This window comes from Manis javanica, chromosome 8 (genome assembly GCF_040802235.1).
Source record: "Manis javanica isolate MJ-LG chromosome 8, MJ_LKY, whole genome shotgun sequence".
Lineage (NCBI taxonomy): Eukaryota > Metazoa > Chordata > Mammalia > Pholidota > Manidae > Manis > Manis javanica.
In genome coordinates this window covers 96276171-96295873 of record NC_133163.1, presented here as the reverse complement: position 1 = coordinate 96295873, position 19703 = coordinate 96276171, and positions in this window count along the sequence as shown.

The following is a 19703-nucleotide window of genomic DNA, read 5'->3' as shown; positions in this document are numbered from 1 at the left end:
TTATAGAATCCTTGGTGCTAGAAACATCTTTTGTCATCTTAAGGCAATCTCTTTCCAGTGGTAAGCTGATAAATGTTCAACAACCAACTCTTAGGGGGAAAAAATGCTGCCTTTCCTTTTTTATGTCCCTCTGTCTTTTCTCCAAATCTGGGCTGGATTATCTGAGGACAAACTAGTCAAGGCTCCACCTATCATAACAGCTCAAGTATCTACATTGCATAGCCTTTTCTTTCTCAACTCCCTACTGCCTCTGACCATACTCCCAGTCACCAGGATGTTTGAGACAATATTTCTCCTACGGACACAGCAGATGCTTTATAAATCAAAAGCAGTAAACATATAACAACTAACTGGAAAACTTGGAAGGTGATTTGGCATTTGAGGAAGGCCACAATACATGGATACTATATACTCAGGCATATGCAATGGGGAAATTTTAGCTGAAGGCCAGTAATAAGTCCTTCACAGAGCAAATCTCAAAGGAGAAGAAAAGGAGAGCGCAAAGCAGCTTTCTCTTCCCTTTGCCTGAGCAAGAGTTTGGCAACCACCTTAGGGAAAAGAAATGAGAAATGTATACTCTGTGGTTTATTTCCCAAAGGGCATGAGATCATAAAGCCTTATTTTAAAAACCAAATTTGAGATACCTCTCCCCATCATAATATACTCTACATTCCTGAAGGCTAAAATACAGCTTGGAGTCTCTGGGGGTTTGTGGAAACAGGGTCACAAAATGCTTAGGAGATACTCATTATATCCTATGAGTAAGAGAATAATAGGCCATTTAATTCACAATGGAGAGAAATAACCCTGAATGTTATGAGGAAATGATGCTATTGTTCTCAGAATCTTTTCATAATATTTCATGATGGTAATATAACTGAACCTATCATAGAGAAATCTGTTATTTCTTTTACAGTTTAAATTTTCCCTAGTTAACCAACTTTAAGTATCTTTAAGCTTAGTTAAAAGTTGTAATGGCAAATATTCTGATCTATACCATCATTTTACTTTGTCTAGTGGTATCTATGTGGTTCAAATGGTCAGGATTCTGTAAAGGCAAGCCATTGTTATTTTTGGAAAATGAGCAAGTATAAAATCAAGATCCAAGATACCAAACACTGAGGGAAAAGAATAAAGACAGTAAAAAAAGTAGAGATGTAACAAAACAAATTGCAGCCTGGTGAGATGAGTATACCAGTGCATTCACATGGAACAAACGTGTAGCACAGAGGAAGGAAAAGGGGAAGCTTTCTGGAAGAACGGCCATCTGAGCTGGGCTTGCAAAGTAAGAGTAAGACTTCCCCAGAGCAGTAAAGAAAGCAGGAGAGTTTCAGATAATGGAAAGGTATTTACAAAGGAGAGAAGCTGTGAACTAACAAGATGTATATGATGCATTAACAGTAATTTGATATCTTTGATATCCTGAGCTTGAAAACACAAGGTAAAGAGGCTAGAAAGGAAGAAACAGTGAAGGCTTTGTTATCCTGAGAGTCAGTACTTTTAGGTGGAGTTCATAATCTCCAATAGAGAACATAAGATGAGCCACTGAGGATTTAAATCTCAAGTCTATTTTTTAAAAATCTATTCACATGTAGGTCATAGGTCAGCTGTCACATGAAATAAATGAGGTAATGTTGATGGAAAAGATAGTTCCTCAATGTGAAGGTGTGCGGAGAGAAATAGGATTCTCATTCTTTTATATTAAGCAATTTATGTAGGTTACATGTGCCTCATTAAGTAGATTTACTACATAAATATCTAGTTTTAGTTAAATACTCAAAGCCAAAATGACTTTAAAAAGAAGCCAAGCTGAAGATAATACATTAGTGCATGCACTAGTATAAAACAATAAGAGGAGAGAACTGACATATTTATAATTTGACCTAAACTGTCATCGACCTATCAAATTTTGTAAGTGATCTAATCAGATTACACAAAACATCAGCCTAGAAACAAAAATTATCAATAAGATTATTTGAAACATGACTGACACCCTTTATTATGAATAAAGAGACCTCCCCTAAGCACAGACGTTTGCTCAGTTGATTAGGAAATGGATTCTATGAAGGCACCATGGTAGGCAGCAAAACATTAACAAATTAACCAACCAGATCATTGATATGCACCTTAATTATTTGTTCAATAATACTTGACGTCATTTTATACTCAAGCCAGTTTTTAAAAAGTTTCACTGAACTTTAATAATGAGTAAGGCCTTCAATTGTACCCATATGTCAATATCATGGTTTCAATATTTCATGTTAATACTGGAGTTATATGTTACCTTTGAGGGAAGCTGAGTGAACAGTATATGGGAATCCCTTGAGTAGTTTTGAAAATTCCTTCGAGTCTCTAATTATTTCAAAGTTAGAAACATTTTTTATATTTAATGATAAATATTTGGAAGTTGTCTTAAAGATTTCCTCCTTAATAGCAAAAAAAAAAAAACCCAAAAATGAACCAAAAAGCTATATACCATTGGGCAAATATCTATTCTTCCTGATAGAGTAAAAGGGGCTTAAAAACTACCTGAAGGCAGTGTAAACCTAAACTTAAATGTGTTCTTTTACCAGCAAAGATGTTGGGAAGACTCAGAAAATATTGCTGAAGGTTTGAAGGAAAAAAGTTAGAACAAATTATGTTGCGAGCAAGATTTACTCTAGAGTTGCAAAAAAATGCAAATGTCTTCACTTTGGCATTTGTTACACTCTGTTTCAATAATTAAATGTATATAGAGCTTACTTGTTTAGGTAAAAAAGAAGCATGGACTAGGGGAGATTCTCAGCAATTTTTTCTATAATAGTGATAATAATAGCATAGGGTGGGAAAACCTGATAAATAACGACCAGTGGAATTGGTGCTTTGAATATTTTCTTTCAATTCAGGGTTAATTTTTTTAATTACAAAGCTAAGGGTTTTAAATGTAATAGAATCTTTTGAATCAATTTAATATGCTGGCTAGCCTATCCGATTTCCCTGATGCTGGATGTCCTAATGTCAAAATGACAATTGTCTTATATTCCACGCTGTACACCTGTATAGTGACCCCAGAGCTTTTAAGTTACATTCGTGCGAAACTCAAGAGGACTTGAAGAAAATATTAACAATGTGAGAGTCAATTTGATTTTAGTAAAACAGGTTTGTCTGTCACATTAAATTAATGTTAACTTGACTTTAATTGCCTTTGTAGTTTCCTTCACATTTAATATACAAATTTGTCTTGGTTGTATTAATGTATAAACAAATAGAGCTTGTATGTTCCTAAATACTTAAGTAACATTTGTATCAAAAATAATTTAATACTCAAAATCCAGGATTTTTTTTAATCTTTAAAAGAGGACATACATTACTCAGGGTTGAGAAACATGCCCTAGGTCCCTGTGAATTCTCCCAAGCCCAAGTAAAGTTTCCTTAAAATAAAACAAAAGATAAACAACTTATGTGGGCAGGAAAAAGTAAATAGGAAAGAGGGAGGGAAGAATTCCATTAAAAGCAGAAGCAGCATTAAAAAGGTGAGGTGATATTAAGGGAAAATTTTACCAACCATACACTTTTGCATTGTTGCAATCTGAAGGTATAATGAGTATTACTACTTCTTCAAGTGCATGAGTTAAATGGATACTTGAATAGTACATGAAGACAGACAAACCATAACCCTTCTATTTAATCAGATGCAATTTCATCAGAGCCCACCTTGCCTGCAAACTTCTCAGTAGTCTACATTTTGCTTTTAACTGAGAAGTAAGACAGGTTCTTTGTGGCAGATGAAACAGCTGCATCACTGAAGACCAAGGCTGCCAGCACTTCTAACACCAGCTGTGTCAAGACTGCACTTTACCCAGTCTCCTTATTTAAAGATCGTAATTATTTCAGGAGGGTGACCAAAGTGGAGACTTTTTATCATAGCATGAGCTGAGTAAGTTGCTCTATAACAGCAATTTCCCTTATGTTCTCACTCTAAAAAAAGAGGGATGCACAAATATTATTAAAAAGAGATGTTTATTTTGCATAAAGAGTGTAATATTAGCCACTACAAAAATGCCTGAGAAATATAAAGCAAGAATCATATCAAATTGGCTTAGCAGCAATAGAAAAATTCATTTTGATTTGTCAGAACTTCAACATATACTTTGCTTTCTTTGTGCTCTTTTTATGGAGTCTCTTTCTTCCTCATGCTCAGTATGTTTCCAGTCTCTTTCGCAGCGCAGGTTTCAGTTTTATTCCAAATGACATTCCAACGTGCTTTCCCAGGTTCCTCTCTGCCTTCCAATGACTGACACCTGGGAGGCAGATGGTGCAAATGGCCCACTATATATTTCCTGGATTTATGAAGAAAACTGTCAGGAACCTGACTGGATTGGCCTGGTGCCTCATGGCAGAAAAGGCTGCTCGGGAGGAGTGACAGTGACTGAAAATAATTTTGATGAAAATGATCTGGAGCTTGTTGAATTTCCAATGCTGCTTTTATTCCTCCTTATCTTTACGCTTCCACGTCCCTGGATTTTTGCCTTGAAAAAATATTATGAATAAATTGAACACCACAGTATCTTCAAGCTCAGACATAATACAGTTTTTCTGAGTGTGCATTTTTCCTGGGACAGTTGCATTTCATAGCTTCCAGGTCCTTCTTCATATTAGGCTTGTCTGATCATATGTAGATATGGATCCACACATCTCTCTCATGAACTTGATTGTTCTGGAGTGGCAACATAGAGTAGTGATTTCCTAGCCTCGTGTTTAAAATAGAGAAATATGGAGCTTTTAAAAAGAATTTCATTTAAAATCTTCATAATTTACCAAACAAAATAAAATCATTGATTCATTAGATCAAATGAATCTATTCATGAGACCTGTCAAGTAAATCATCTGTGCTCATTTATTCAGTCAATAAACATCTATCAAGTTACCTGCCAGATGCTGGAAACATTGCTAGAGCCTGGGTATTGCCTCCCCCATGGACTTCCTATGTCCTTCCCTTTGACTCCTCTATCCCAGTACTCTGAGGAATTCTCAAGTTTTCTCTAGTTCTGAAACAGATGTTATGCCTATGCCTATGCCATGTTCTCTTTGCTCTATCACTTCAGAAGACCAGCACTGCCCAAGAGAAGTTGAGGTCATCTAAACATGGAGCTACTGAAGCTGAAGCTTCCCAGCTCCTTCTCTGTACAGGCCTCTTCCTAAGACCTGGGAGGAGCCCTACCAGTCTGTCCATGTTGTGCAAATGTAAGATGCTTTTGTATTGCATTTCCTAAAGAAAGCTCTTTATATTTGAATTATATGAGCTTCAGGCTCCACAAAACCCGGGTCCATCCTTTAATAGAATGGAAATTACATAGAGGAATAAAACATGAAAGAATAAAGCACCCTTACCCCAAACTCCTTTAGTAGAACGTTGGAAATTCTAGAAAGAAGAGCACCCCTTAGCACAAAGGCATGTCTTCTTTTTAGCCTTATTAATGTCTTTAATACTTAAGCAAACAGGAAGATGATGAGTCCTACAAGGCCAAAAACAAGAAGTGTTCCAAGGTAGATAACTGGACTGCTTTATTCACTGAATTCTGACACCAACTATATGGGTTTTTTCCTGACCCTGACACCAAATATGTGGTATCTTTTCCAACACCACTTCTTCAGGTCCCTGACATGAACTAATATCCTACAATTCAATTCAATTCTATCACTAACTATCCAGGGTTAGCTCAGACTTCACCAAAGGGCTCAGTCCTGCAAGACTGCTCCCACTTCAGATGATAGCCACAAAGAGGGTGCCAAGCTACCCCACTGGTTTACTACTAATTTGGGGGTTTCTTCAACCTCCCTCACATTTGATAATTTCCTAGAATGACTCAAAGAACTCAGGAAAACACTTAAGTTTACTTTATTAAAGATTTATTATAAAGGATGTGACTCAGTAATAGCCAAATGGAAGAGATACATAGGACGAGGCACTGGGGGGAAAGGGTGCAGAGCTTCCGTGTCCTCTGCAGGCACAGCACCCTTCCAGCAAATCAACATGTTCACCATCCAGAAGCTCTCTAAACCCCTAATTGTTTAGAGGTTTTTATGAAGGCTTCATTTTGTAGGCATGATTTTCTTTCTTTTTTTAATTTAAATATAGTTGATAGATAATATTATATTGGTTTCAGGTATACACCACAATGATCTGACAATTATATATATTACTAAATGCTTACCACAATAAGTGTAGCTGCTATGTGTCAAGATACAAAGAAACTGCAACATAAGACTATATTTCCTATGCTGTACATTCATCCCCATGACTGACTGACTTAATATTTTTTGGAATATTTTTATTCAAGTATAGTCCATATACAACATTATATTGGTTTCAAGTATACAACAGTGATTTGACAGTTATATACATTACTGAATGCTAACCCCAACTAGTGTAGTTACTGTCAACACAGAAAGATGTTCTAGAATGATTGACTATATTCTCTTTGTTTGCTGTACTTTCCCATGACTAATTTATATTATGATTGAGATTTTGTACCTCTTTATTCCCTTCTACATCACCCACCCTCTCTAACCCCTCCCCTATGAAGTAATTTATTTTATAATTGGATGTTTATGCCTCTTTATCCCCTATTCCTATTTTTTCAATCCCCTGACCCCCATTCCCTATGGCAACAATTAGCTTGTTCTTACTGTTTAGGAGTCTATTTCCATTTTGTTTGTTTGTTCATTTGTTTTGTTTTTTAGATTCCATATGTCAGTGAAATCATATGGTATTTGTCTTCCTCTGTCTGACATTTCACTTAGCATAATATCCTCTAGATCATCCATGTTATCACAAATAGCAAGATTTCATTCTTTTTTATGGATAGGTAATATTCCATTATATATATCTTTATCCATTTATCTATCAATAGACACTTAGTTTTCTTCCAAATCTTGACTATTGTAAATAATGCTGCAATGACCAAAGGTCATATACCTTCTTGAATTACTGTTTTCATTTCATCAGGTAGATACCCAGAAGGGGAATTACTAGATCATATGGTATTTTTATTTTTAATTTTTTGAGAAATATCTGTAGTGTTTTCCATAATGACAACACCAATTTACATTCCCATAAACAGTGTATGAGGGCTCCCTTTTTTTTATATCCTCAACATTTGTTATTTCTTATCTTGATATTAGCTATTCTGACTGGTATGAGGTAATATCTCATTGTGGTTTTGATTTTCATTTACCTGACGATTAGTAATGTTGAGCATCTCTTCATGTGTCTGTTAGTTACCTGTATGTCTTCTTCAGAAAGTTGTCTATTGAAGTTTTCTGCCTATTTTTTAATCAGATTATTTGTTTTGTTTTTTGGTGTTAAGTTGTAGGAGTTCTTCATATATTTTGGATATCAAAACATAGACATGATTGCTAAAGTCACTGGCCATTGGTGACTGATTGAATCTCCAGGCCCTCTCCTCCCAGAGGAGGGAGATGGAAATGGAAGTTCTGATCTTCTAATCAGAGTTTGGTCTTTCTGGTGACTATCTCGAAGTTAGCTAAGGTCTGCCAAGAATCACCTCATTAGAACAAAAGGTACTCCTACCACCCTTATCACTCATATAATCCCAGTCCTTTGGGAGGTCTGTGACAGGAGCAGGGGACAAAAATCAAGTACCATTCTAAAATGTTACAACAATATTTTCAGGGGGCATTCCAGTTTGAAGGAAACAAAAGGAATCATATACTCTAAAATCCTTGGACTTTGGGTGGAAAAAATGGTGGAGTAGGAAGGCAAGGTGTAAACATTCTCCCACATACATACCAAGGAAGTAACTATAGCAAATACATCTAACTCTGAAAATGACCTGAAGACTGCAGAACAGACAATCTACACTTGGTGAAAAAGAGAAGACCACACAGAGAACGGCAAAGGGACAGAGTCATGATCATCAAGACCTAAGCCCCTCCCCCATTGCAGCCCACAAGCAGAAGGAAGAGGAAGGGACCTGGGGTAGGGGGTTAGGGGGAGGGCGAGAGATAAGTGCTCAGGAATCCTGCACACCTGCCCCTGGAGCTCTGCTGTGGGAACACAAGTCCACACTGCATACGGCTTTGGTAATTAATAGGTTGGATGCCAGGGAGAGTTGGAGCACTCTGGGAGGGTGAGACTCCTGTCACATGTGGAAGATAAGGACACTGCATCAGTACCTCTGAGAGCCAACACAGAAGCAGTAGTTTGAAAGATTTACCAACAGCAGAAAGTGTGATAGGGAGGCGGTAGTTGGAGGAAGCTCTTTCCAGAGGAGAAAGGGCAGGTGGATGATGGTTGCCCAGCCCTCCTTCCAGCCAACCAGTTGGGGGCAGGTGGGAGTCAGGTCCAAATGCTCCATCTCCCCTACTGGCAGCTCAGCCCTACAACACTATAGTTAGTAGACCAATTACTTCCTAAAATGTATGAAGTTAAACAAACAAAAGTAGTAAAATTAACTGTATACAAAATTAGTCAAGGGATACACAAAAGATGTAGATTATGACATATAATACATAAAGTATGGAGGAGGAGGAAAATAAAAAAGAAGTACTTTTAGACTGTACTCAAAAATAGAGCAACCATCAATTTAATATATAGACTGTTATATATTCAGGAAACCATCTGTGAACCTTATGGTGACAACATACCTGAAGCATATAACAGATACACAAAAAAAATTTTTTTAAAAGAAGTCCAAGTGCAACACTAAAGAAAACCATCATATAGCAAGAACAGAGCATAAGAGAGGAAGAAAGGAACAGATAGGAACTACAAAAACAACCAGAAAGCAATAAATAAAATGGCAATAAGTACATACCTATCAATAATTACCTTAAATGTAAATGGACTAAATGCCCAAATCAAGACATAGGGTGGCAGAATGCATAAAGAAACAAAACCCATCTATGTGCTGCTTATGAAAGACTCATATCAGACTGAAAGTGAAGAGGTAGAAAAAATATTTCATGCAAATAATGGGGAGGAAAAGCAGGAATAGCAGTACTTATATTAGACTTAAAGAGAGTCACAAGAGACAAAGTAGGACATTATCTAATGATAAAGAGATCAGCCCAACAAGAGAATATACCAATTGTAAATATCTATGCACCCAATATAGGAGCACCTTAATATATAAAATACATACTAAAAAATCTAAAGAGGGAGGTAGACAGCAACACAATCATATTAGGGGATTTAACACTCCACTTACATCAATAGACAGATCATCTAGACAGCACATTAGCCCAAATGGACTTAACAGGTATATACAAAACATTCTACCCAGAAGCATCAGGTTATGCATTTTTTCTCAGTGCATGTGAAATGTTCTCCAGAATAGATCACATATTAGGACACAAAAAAGAGCCTCAGTAAATTTAAAAAACTGAAATTGTATCAAACATCTTTTCAGATCACAATGCTATGAAACTAGAAAACTAAAAATCAATTAGATGAAGAGATTTTTAAAAAATCACAAACACTTAAATGCTAAACAACATACATCTAAATAATCAATTGATCAATGAACAAATCAAAGACAAAATCAAACAATACATAGAGAAAAATGAAAACAAAAATACAGCAGTTCAAAATATGGGGGATGCCACAAAAGCAGTTTTAAGAGAGACATACATAGCAATACAGACCTACCTCAAGAAAAAAGAACAATCCCAAGTGAATAGTCTAAAATCAAAATTAAAGAAACTAGAAAAAAGAAGAACAATGAAACTCAAAGTTAGTAGAAGGAGAGACATAATGAAGATCAAAGCATAAATATATAAAATAGAGAAGAATTAGACATTAGGAAAAAAAGTACTGAAACCAGATCTGGTTCTTTCAGAAGATAAACAAAGTAGACAAACCCCTACTCACACTTATGAGGAAGAAAAGAGGACACATATAAAGTCAGAAATGACAAAGAAGTTACATCTGACACCACAGAAATTCAAAGAATTATTAGAGAATTCTATGAAAATTATATGGCAATAAATTAGACAACCTAGAAGAAAGGAAAAATTTCTAGAAACATACACTCTCCCAAGACTGACCCAGAAAAAAACAGAATACCTGAACAGACCAATTTCCAGTAATGAAATTGAATTGGTAATCACAAACCTCCCAAAAAATTCTAGGACCAGGTGATTTCTCAGCTAAATTCTACCAAACATTTAAAGAAGAGCCAATACCCATCTTTCTTAAATTACAACAAAAAATGGGAAAAGGGAATATTTCCAAAGTGATTCTATGAGGCCAGCATCACTCTAATACCAAAACCAGATAAAGACACTATAAAAAAAAGAAAATTATAGACCAATATACCTGATGAACAGAAGCAAAATCCTCAAAATATTAGCAAACCAAATAAAAAAATACATCAAAAGGATCATCCATCAAGAACAAGTGGGATTTACTCCAGGGATGCAAGGATGGTACAATATTCATAATTCAATCAATGTGATATACCACATTAACAAAGGAAGAATAAAAGTTATATGATCATCTTAACAGATGCTGAAAAAGCATTTGACAAAATTTAACATCCATTCTGATAAAAACTCTCAACAAAGCAGCTATAGAAGGAACATACCTCAACATAATAAAGCCCATATATGACAAACCCACAGCCAATATCATACTCAATGGTAAAAAGCTGAAAGCATTTCATCTAAGATCAGGAACAAGATAACGATGCCCACTCTCACCAGTTTTATTCAGCATAGTACTGGAATTCCAAGCCACAGTAATCAGACAATAAAAGAGATAAAATGCATCCAAATTGGTAAGGAAGAATTAAAACTGTCACTATTTGCAAATGACATGGTACTATATACAGAAGACCCTAAAGACTCCACTGAAAAACTATTAGAACTAATAACTGGTTGTAACAAAGTTGCAGAATACAAAAGTCAATACACAGAAATCTGTTGCATTACTACATACTAACAAGAAACTGAAAGAAAGAGCAATCATGAAAACATTTCCATTTACGGTTGCATCAAAAAGAATAAAATAACTAGGAATAAACCTAAACAAGGAGGTGAAAGATTTGTACTCTGGAAACTTTAAAACACTAATGAGAGAAATTTAAAACACCAATAAGTGGAAATCTGTCCCATCCACATGGATAAGAAGAATTAATATTGTCAAAATGGCCATTCTGACCAAAACAATTAACAGATTCTATGTAATTCCAACCAAAATAACAATCATATTTTTCAATGAACTAAAACAGATAATCTTAAAATTCATATGGAAGCACAAAAGACCCCAAATAGGCAATGCAATTTTAAATAAGAAGAAAGGTAGAGATGTTACCCTCCCTGAATTCAAGCTATACTACAAAGCTACAGTAATCAAAACAGTATGGTACTGGCACAAGAACAGACCCATAGATCAATGGAACAGAACAGAGAGCCCAGATGTAAACCCACACATATATGGTCAATTAATATATGATAAAAAAGCCATGAGTATACAATGGGGAAATGACAGCCTCTTTAATAACTGGTATTGGGTAAACTGGACAGCTACATGCAAGAGAATGAAACTAGATTATTGTCTAATTCCATACACAAAAGTAAACTCAAAAGGAATTAAAGACCTAAACATGAGACATGAAACCATTAACCTTTTAGAAGAAGACATAGGCAAAATCTCTTGAACATAAGCATGAACAATTTTTTTCTGGACACCTCTCCCCAGGGAAGAGAAACAAAGCAAAAATGAACAAGTGGGACTATATCAAACTAAAAAGCTTCTGTACAGCAAAGGAAACCATCAGCAGAACAAAAAACCATCCTACAGTATGGGAGAATATATTTGTAAGTGTTTTATCTGAAAAGCCATTAACATATGAAATATATAAAGAACAATTATGCCTCAACACCAAAAAAAAACCAACAACCCAATTAAAAAATGGGCAGAGGACCTGAACAGACATTTTTCCAAAGAAGAAATACAGATGGTCAACAGGCACATGAAAAGATGTTCTAGGTCACTAATCAACAGGGAAATGCAAATCAAAACCACAATGCAATATCTCTTCATACAAGTTAGGATGGCCACTATTCAAAAGACAAAAAATAATAAGGGCTAGCAAAGATGCAGAGAAAAGGAAACCCTCCTACATAGTTGATGGGAATGAAAATTGGTACAGTGAGTATGGAAAATGTTATGGAGGTTCCTCAAAAACTCAGAAATACCATTCAATCCGGTAACTCTGTTTCCAGGAATTTATCTGAAGAAAACAAAATCTATGATTCAAAAAGACATATACACCCCTTATTTTTGTTGACACATTATTTACAATAGCCAAGATATGGAAGCAACCTAAGTGTCCATTGATAGATGAATGGATAAAGAAAAGGTGGTACATATACACAATGGAAAATTATTCAGCCATGAAAAAGAAAGAAATGTTGCCATTTGTAACAACATGGTTATATCTAGAGAGTCCATAGGAGAGATAAGCCAGGTGGAGAAAGACAAATACCATATGATTTCACTTATATGTGGAATCTAAAACAAAATAAAATAAATAAACAAACAAGATAGCAATAGGCAATAAGAAGTAACTGGTAGTTACCATGGTAGAGGGATTGGTGTGGGTGGGTGGAGTGGGTAAGAGGGATAAAGAGATACAGACTCTCAATCACAATATAAGTTGTTCATGGGGATGGTAGTACAGCATGGGGAATATAGTCAATTATTCTGTAACATCTTTCTATGTTGAAAGACAATAGTTACTGTAGTTGGGGTGAAGATTTCATAATGTAACTGTTTAATCACTATGTTGTATACTTGAAAACAATATAATATTGTGGGTTTGTATATTCTAATTGTATATGAACTAAATAAATAATACAACATATCCATTAAAAAGAAATCAAGAAGTAGTAAAATAAAATCTTTGTTTTCCTTTGTTATATGCAGTAGCATTTAGGAACAGAATAAGAAATATGGATGGGTTAGTGATACTTGGGGGAGAAGACTCTGAAATTAAAGTCTGACTTTTGAATGGTCCTTGCAAAAAAGGAACTAGACAGCTGCTGTGATTAGTATGACATCCATATGTCCCCTGATAAGCAGGGAACTCTGTGGATCTCAGGGAGACTGTCTAACCTTCCAGAATAAGGGGTTCACCAAGGTATTGTGAGGATTCATTATACAGAAGTTAAAATCATTGGTTTTTTAAATTCAAGTTAAGTTCAAATCTTGGATCTTCCATTTGTTAATTATCCTGGTGATATAGGACAACTTAATTTCTTAATGTCTTAATCATTCATTTGTAAAAAGAATGTTTTAATACCTACCATGCAGAGAGGCTACAAAGACTAAATGTGGTAACATATGGCACATAGCAAACATTTTTTAAAACACTTTTTTAAAACACTTTGTGGCATTTTTAAAACACTATCTCTAACAATAGAGTTATCTGCATGGTCTCTGTAACTTGCTGAATATAATAATGCTGAGTTTAACTTGACAAAGAAAGTATGTATAATAAATATACACCATACTTAAAGATTAATTCTTGTAAACAGTTTCTTTGAACGTTTTGTAAAAGTTCGAGATAAAAACACTCCTCCAGGTGCTTTTCCTTACGAGGAGAGAAAACTGAACAGTGTTGAGTAAAGTAATTGTAGTGACTATTCTGATCCATGGTTGAGCACTGTGTGTCATGCCACACATGACAGCACTCCTGAGATCTCCTCTCTAGGATTCTGTGAAAGTCCCTGGCTCGTTGGAGATAATATGCATGATGCATACACTCATGTAAAACACTAAAAAGAGAGAACTGGAATGTTTTCTAATTTTAGGAAAGCTGTCAGATCTCTAGTCAAAAAAACAAAAACTGGTTATCCAGATTGCATATCAGCTAAAAACACAAAATTATAAGTAAAATTCTTTGAAACATGGATTTATATCCCATATTATAAATAGGGAACCTTGTTCCAAGAGCATATTTTCCCTCAGTTGATTAACTTAGGGATAGTATGAAAGCATCATGATAAGCATCAAAACATTTCAAAAGTAAGCAACCAGAACCTGATACACACCTCAATTTTTTTAGTAATATTTGAGATCATATCTTTACTTAAGTCAGTATTTTACAAAATTTCATGGAAATGTATTTAAAGGCATATAGGTTGTATTGATGCAAATTTCCTGGTTTTGATATTTGAGGTTTTACTAGTTATGTAAGATGTTACCTTTGAAGAAAGTTGCGTGAAAGATACATGCTATTTTTGCAAATTTCTGCGAGTCTAAAATACTTCAAAATAAAAAGTTTTAAAACTTCTGCTTCTGTTTGCTTTATGTATTTGGGTTTTTAATAAATATCAATCAAAAACAGAACTCCAATTAAGTCAGAAAGCCACTTCTTCACACTTAAGGAGACCTAGTCTTCTGCCCACCTGCAGTGGTGCACTGTGGTACCCTATGCTACTGAGATTCAGTCTGAACACAGCCAACCTGGGCAGAATCATTCAACACAAGGCCCAAAGTGATTTATAAATAGATGGTTACATTTGGGCTGTTTGTTTACGGGTACTGTCTTAGTCTGTTGAGACTGCGATAACAAAAATACCTTAGATTGTCAACAGAAATTTATTTTTCATGATTCTGAAGTCTGGAAGTCCTACATTAGGGTGCCAGCATGACCAGGTTCTAGTAGAAACCCTCTTCCTAGTTGCAGGCTGCCAACGTCTTCTTGTAACCTCAGAATGTGAAGCGCAAAGTTAAAAAGCAAGCTCTCTGGGATAAGGTTTCAACATATTTTGAATGGTGGAGACATAAAAATTCAGTCCAAAGCAGATACCATTTCTCTAGGGAAGCATGCTACTTGCTAGTCTGATGTCTAGAGTTTTTGTTTTGTTTTTGAAACTGAAATAAAATGTTTAGCTATAGCCAAATAACCTACTCTGCTCTTCTCTATGATTAGAACACTAGAAACATGCAACATTTTGAGGTAACTATAGCCTTTCCCTAGTGCCCCTGTACTTCCCCAGATACCCTACACTTGCTTGTGCTTGAGGATATTCTATTGCAGAAGAGGGAAGAAGCAAAGGACATCTGAGAAGCCACCATATTCAATGGCAAAGCTTCAGACTCTTAGTGGCTGGGTGGAAGGGCTTTCTCCAAGTGTAGTGGACTCAGAGCGTGGCAGGAATTGCTGTTGTATTTGCTGTCATGGAGTTACTAGGATACTGTGTTTGAAGTGCAGGGGTGGGGATGAACTCTACTGACTCTCACGTCTTTCACAATCACTGCAAATCGAGGCATTGTAACCTGACAGCAAGAATCAGCCTGTGGGATGTTAGTTCTGCACCATGCTCTCTGCTCTGTGTTTCCTTAAGATGCCCACAGAACATTTTCCACATGGCATCCTTCTGTGTGACTTCCTATCCTGCTGTATCTATAACTGGTTGATATAGCTCATGCCTTTCAATTTGCAGTTGCTCTTTTATTTGTAATAAAGATTGTTGCTTTCTGCTTGGTTAGGCTCCTGATCTTATTTTATTCCCACAGGCTTTTGGCATCCCTTAGTAAAAGCCCACATTTCTTAGATTCTTCCTGGTTATTTCTGCTCCATATTCACAGCAGCCGGGAACTAAAGCCATTCATATAGAGACAGGCTGCTCCTTTATTAGCAGTAGGAAACAGCACTGGAAGGACAGGGTGGCTTTCCTGGGATTCAATAACCATTCTTTCCATGTATCACCTACCGACTCTGCAGCCTAGGATCCAGAAATCACTTTTCAACTTGCCTACACAGGCCTGTCTTTGGGGCTCAGGACAATATGCAGACAAGTATTCATTTCAGTGTTTCCCAAACAGATTTTTCCTAACCTTCCAGCAAGGTAAACAGACATATCAGTTCTTAGTAGGGTTTCATAGGGTGATTGTGAGTAAATATATTATCAGTGCTATAGCAAGTGCCTCCCACGTTTTCTCACTCTTTGTCTTTCCTTGAGACTCATTTCATATACTCACTGAGGCTGGCATAATAGATGATATTAGTCAACAAGATGCTTTCTGGCATATTTCCAGGGGTACAACTTGGTCTTTATTAGTATGGTCCTTCCCTTAAACAACTTGTAATAGTGTGACCAGAAAACCAAGCACTGAGGAGAGGGAACAGGACCACAGCCTAACGTGCCATGGATGTCACTTGTAGAAACTGCATTCCTGCAGGCCAGTAAGTGGTAAAGAACTATACACACAGATAGCTCATAAGATTAGATTTACTTCCCCATTTAATTCTTCAGGTGAAATATTTTAATGGAAGTTAGATGGCAAACAGAGCTGGAACAAAAACAACATATTTTATCAGAGCTTTCTTCAATTTCAGATTCCCCAGTGGGCGTGAGGCTGCAGAGGCATTGCCCACACGAAGTTGGGTCTTCCCAAAATGTGGAAAACTCTACTTTTGTTATATCAATGTCTTTTATTCTTGAGGCTTGTGTCTCCAATTAGAAAAAAATTATACTAAATGTATTCATTACAATTTAAAGGAATGTTTTTATACATTGGGCTCTTGAAGTTCTTCAAACTCAGAGAAGTGAGACCACATCTTCAGCTCAGGTGTGAAAGCTGACTCAGTGTCCTGGGGTTCCTGAATACATCTCTTATCTCTCATTTTCCAGCATTCCAGAAAAATCTGCTTCCCCCAAGAGAGAAAAACTTCCCCAAATCCAAATGGTAACCATGTTATTTTGTTCTGCATTACCACTATGCCCTCCAAGTTTTCAGGGATTTACACCATCAGTCCTTCACTTATCTTTACAGAAATGAAGAAAAGATATAAACCAATAATTACTATGTATTCTTGTCAGTGATGTCATTGCCAAGTAACTCAGATTAAAATTTAATATTTAGAAGCAGTAAGATGGAATGAAAGAGAAAAATCCACAGAAGAGCATACAAAGTAGAGTGGTGATGAGTTCTACACAGAAATATAAATTTGAACACTAGACCCACCAGGAAAAATGTCTCAGTTCCATTATCTTCTACTCAGATACTCTTTCTTTTTTTTCTCTAAATTAATGTTTCATTGATATACAATCTTATGAAGGTTTCACATAAGCAACATTGTGGTTTCAACATTCACCCATATTAACAAGTCTACCCCATACCCCATTGCAGTCACATTCTTATCAGCGTAGTAACATGCTATAGAGTCATTAATTGTACTGCCTTTCCTAGGACCTAACTATGTTGTGAGTGCCAATTAAAATGCCCCTTAATCCCCATCTCCTTCTCTCCCAACACACCCACCTTCCCCAAACCCTTCTCTTTGGTAACTGCTAATCCCTTCTTGGAGTCTGTGAGTCTGCTTATGTTTTGTTCCTTCAGTTTTGCTTTGTTGTTACACTCCACAAATGAGTGAAATCATTTGGTAATTGTCTTTCTCTCCCTGGCTTATTTCACTGACCATAATACCCTCTAGCTCCATCCATGTTGCTGCAAATGGTAGGATTTGTTTTCTTTTTATGGCTGAGTAATATTCCATTGTGTATATGTTCCACCTCTTCTTTAGCCATTCATCTACTGTTGCACACTCAGGTTGCTTCCATATCTTGGCTGTTGTAAATAGTGCTGCGATAAACATAGAGGTGTATATGTCTTTTTCAAACTGGGCTCCTGCATTCTTAGGGTAAATTCCTAGAGTGAGATTCTTGGATCAAATGGTACTTCTACTTTTAGTTTTTTGAGGAACCTTCATATTGCTTTCCACGATGGTTGAACCAATTTATACTCCCACCAACAGTGTAAGAGGGTTCCCATTTCTCCACATCCTCACCAACATTGGTTGTTCCTTGTCTTTTGGATGGTAGCCATCCTAACTGGTGTGAGAGGATATCTCATTGTGATTTTAATATGCATTTCCCTGATGATTAGCGATGTGGAGCATCTTTATGCGCCTGTTGGCCATTTGAATTTCTTCTCTGGATAAGTGTTTGTTCAGATCCTCCACCCATTTTTTAATCAGGTTATTTGTTTTTTGGATGGTGAGGCATGTGACTTCTTTATATATTTTGGATGTTAACCCCTTATCAGATGAGTCATTTATGAATATATTCTCCCACAGTGTAGAATGCCTTTTTTTTCTACTGATGGTATCATTTGCTGTACAAACTTTTTGGTTTGATGTAGTCCCATTTGTTCATTTTTGTTTTGTCTCCCTTTCCCAAGGAGATGTGTTCAGGAAAAAGTTGCTCATGTTTATATTCAAGAAATTTTTGCCTATGTTTTCTTCTAAGAGTCTTATGGTTTCATGAATTACATTCAGGTCTTTGATCCATTTTGAGTTTACTTTCATGTATGGAGTTAGACAATAATCCAGTTTCATTCTCTTCCATGTAGCTGTCCAGTTTTGCCAATACCAGTTTTTGAAGAGGCTGTCATTTCCCCATTGTATACCCATGGCTCCTTTATCATATATTATTTGGCTGTATATGTGTGGGTTTATATCTGGGTTCTCTATCCTGTTCTATTGATCTATGTGTCTATTCTTGTGGCACTATCAAATTGTCATGATTACTGTGGCTTTGTAGTAGGGCTTGAAGTTGGGGACCATAACCTCCGCCCCCCCCCCCACCAGGCTTTATTCTTCCTTCTCAGCTTTACTTTGGCTCTTTGTGGTTCCATATGAATTTTAGAACTATTTGTCCTAGTTTGTTGAAGAATATTGTTGGTATTTTGATAGGGTTTGCATTGAATTTAGAGATTGCTTTGGCCAGGATGGCCACTTTGACAAAATTAATTCTTCCTATCCATGAGCATGGGATGTATTTCTATTTGTTGTTGTCTTCTTTAATTTCTCTCATAAGTGGCTTGTAGTTTTCAGGGTAAAGGGGAAGTAGAACAATCCCAAATGAAGAGTCTAAACTCACTATTAATGAAACTAGAAAAAGAAGAACAAATGAGGCCCAAAGTCAGTAGAAGGAGGGACATAATAAAGATCAGAGAAAAAATAAATGAAATTGAGAAGAATAAAACCATAGAAAGAATCAATGGAACAAGGATCTGGTTCTTTGAGAAAATAAATAAAATAGATAAACCCCTAGCCAGACTTATCAAGAAAAAAAGAGTCTAGACATATAAGCAGAATCACAAATGAGAAAGGAAAAATCACTACAGTCACCAGGGAAATACAAAGAATTATTAGAGAATCATATGAAAAATTATATGCTGACAAATTGAACAACCTAGAAGAAATGGACAACTTCCTAGAAAAATACAACCTTCCAAGACTGACCAAGGAAGAAACAGAAAACCTGAACAGACCAACTACTAGCAATGAAATTGAATTGGTAATCAAAAAACAACCTAAGTAAAAACACCTGTCCCAGATGGCTTCACAGCTGAATTTTATCAAACATTTAGTGAAGACCTAATACCCATTCTCCTTAAAGTTTTCCAAAAAGTAGAAGAGGAGGGCATACTTCCTAACTCATTCTGTGAGGCCAGTATCACTCTAATACCAAAACCAGACAAAGACCCCACAAAAAAGAAAATTACAGACCAATATCCCAGATGAACATAGATGCAAAAATCCTCAGCAAAATATTAGAAAACTGAATCCAAAAACATCAAAAAGATCATCCATCATGATCAAGTAGGATTTATTCCAGGGATGCAAGAATGGTACGATATTCAAAAATCCATCAACATTATACCCCACATCTACAAAAAG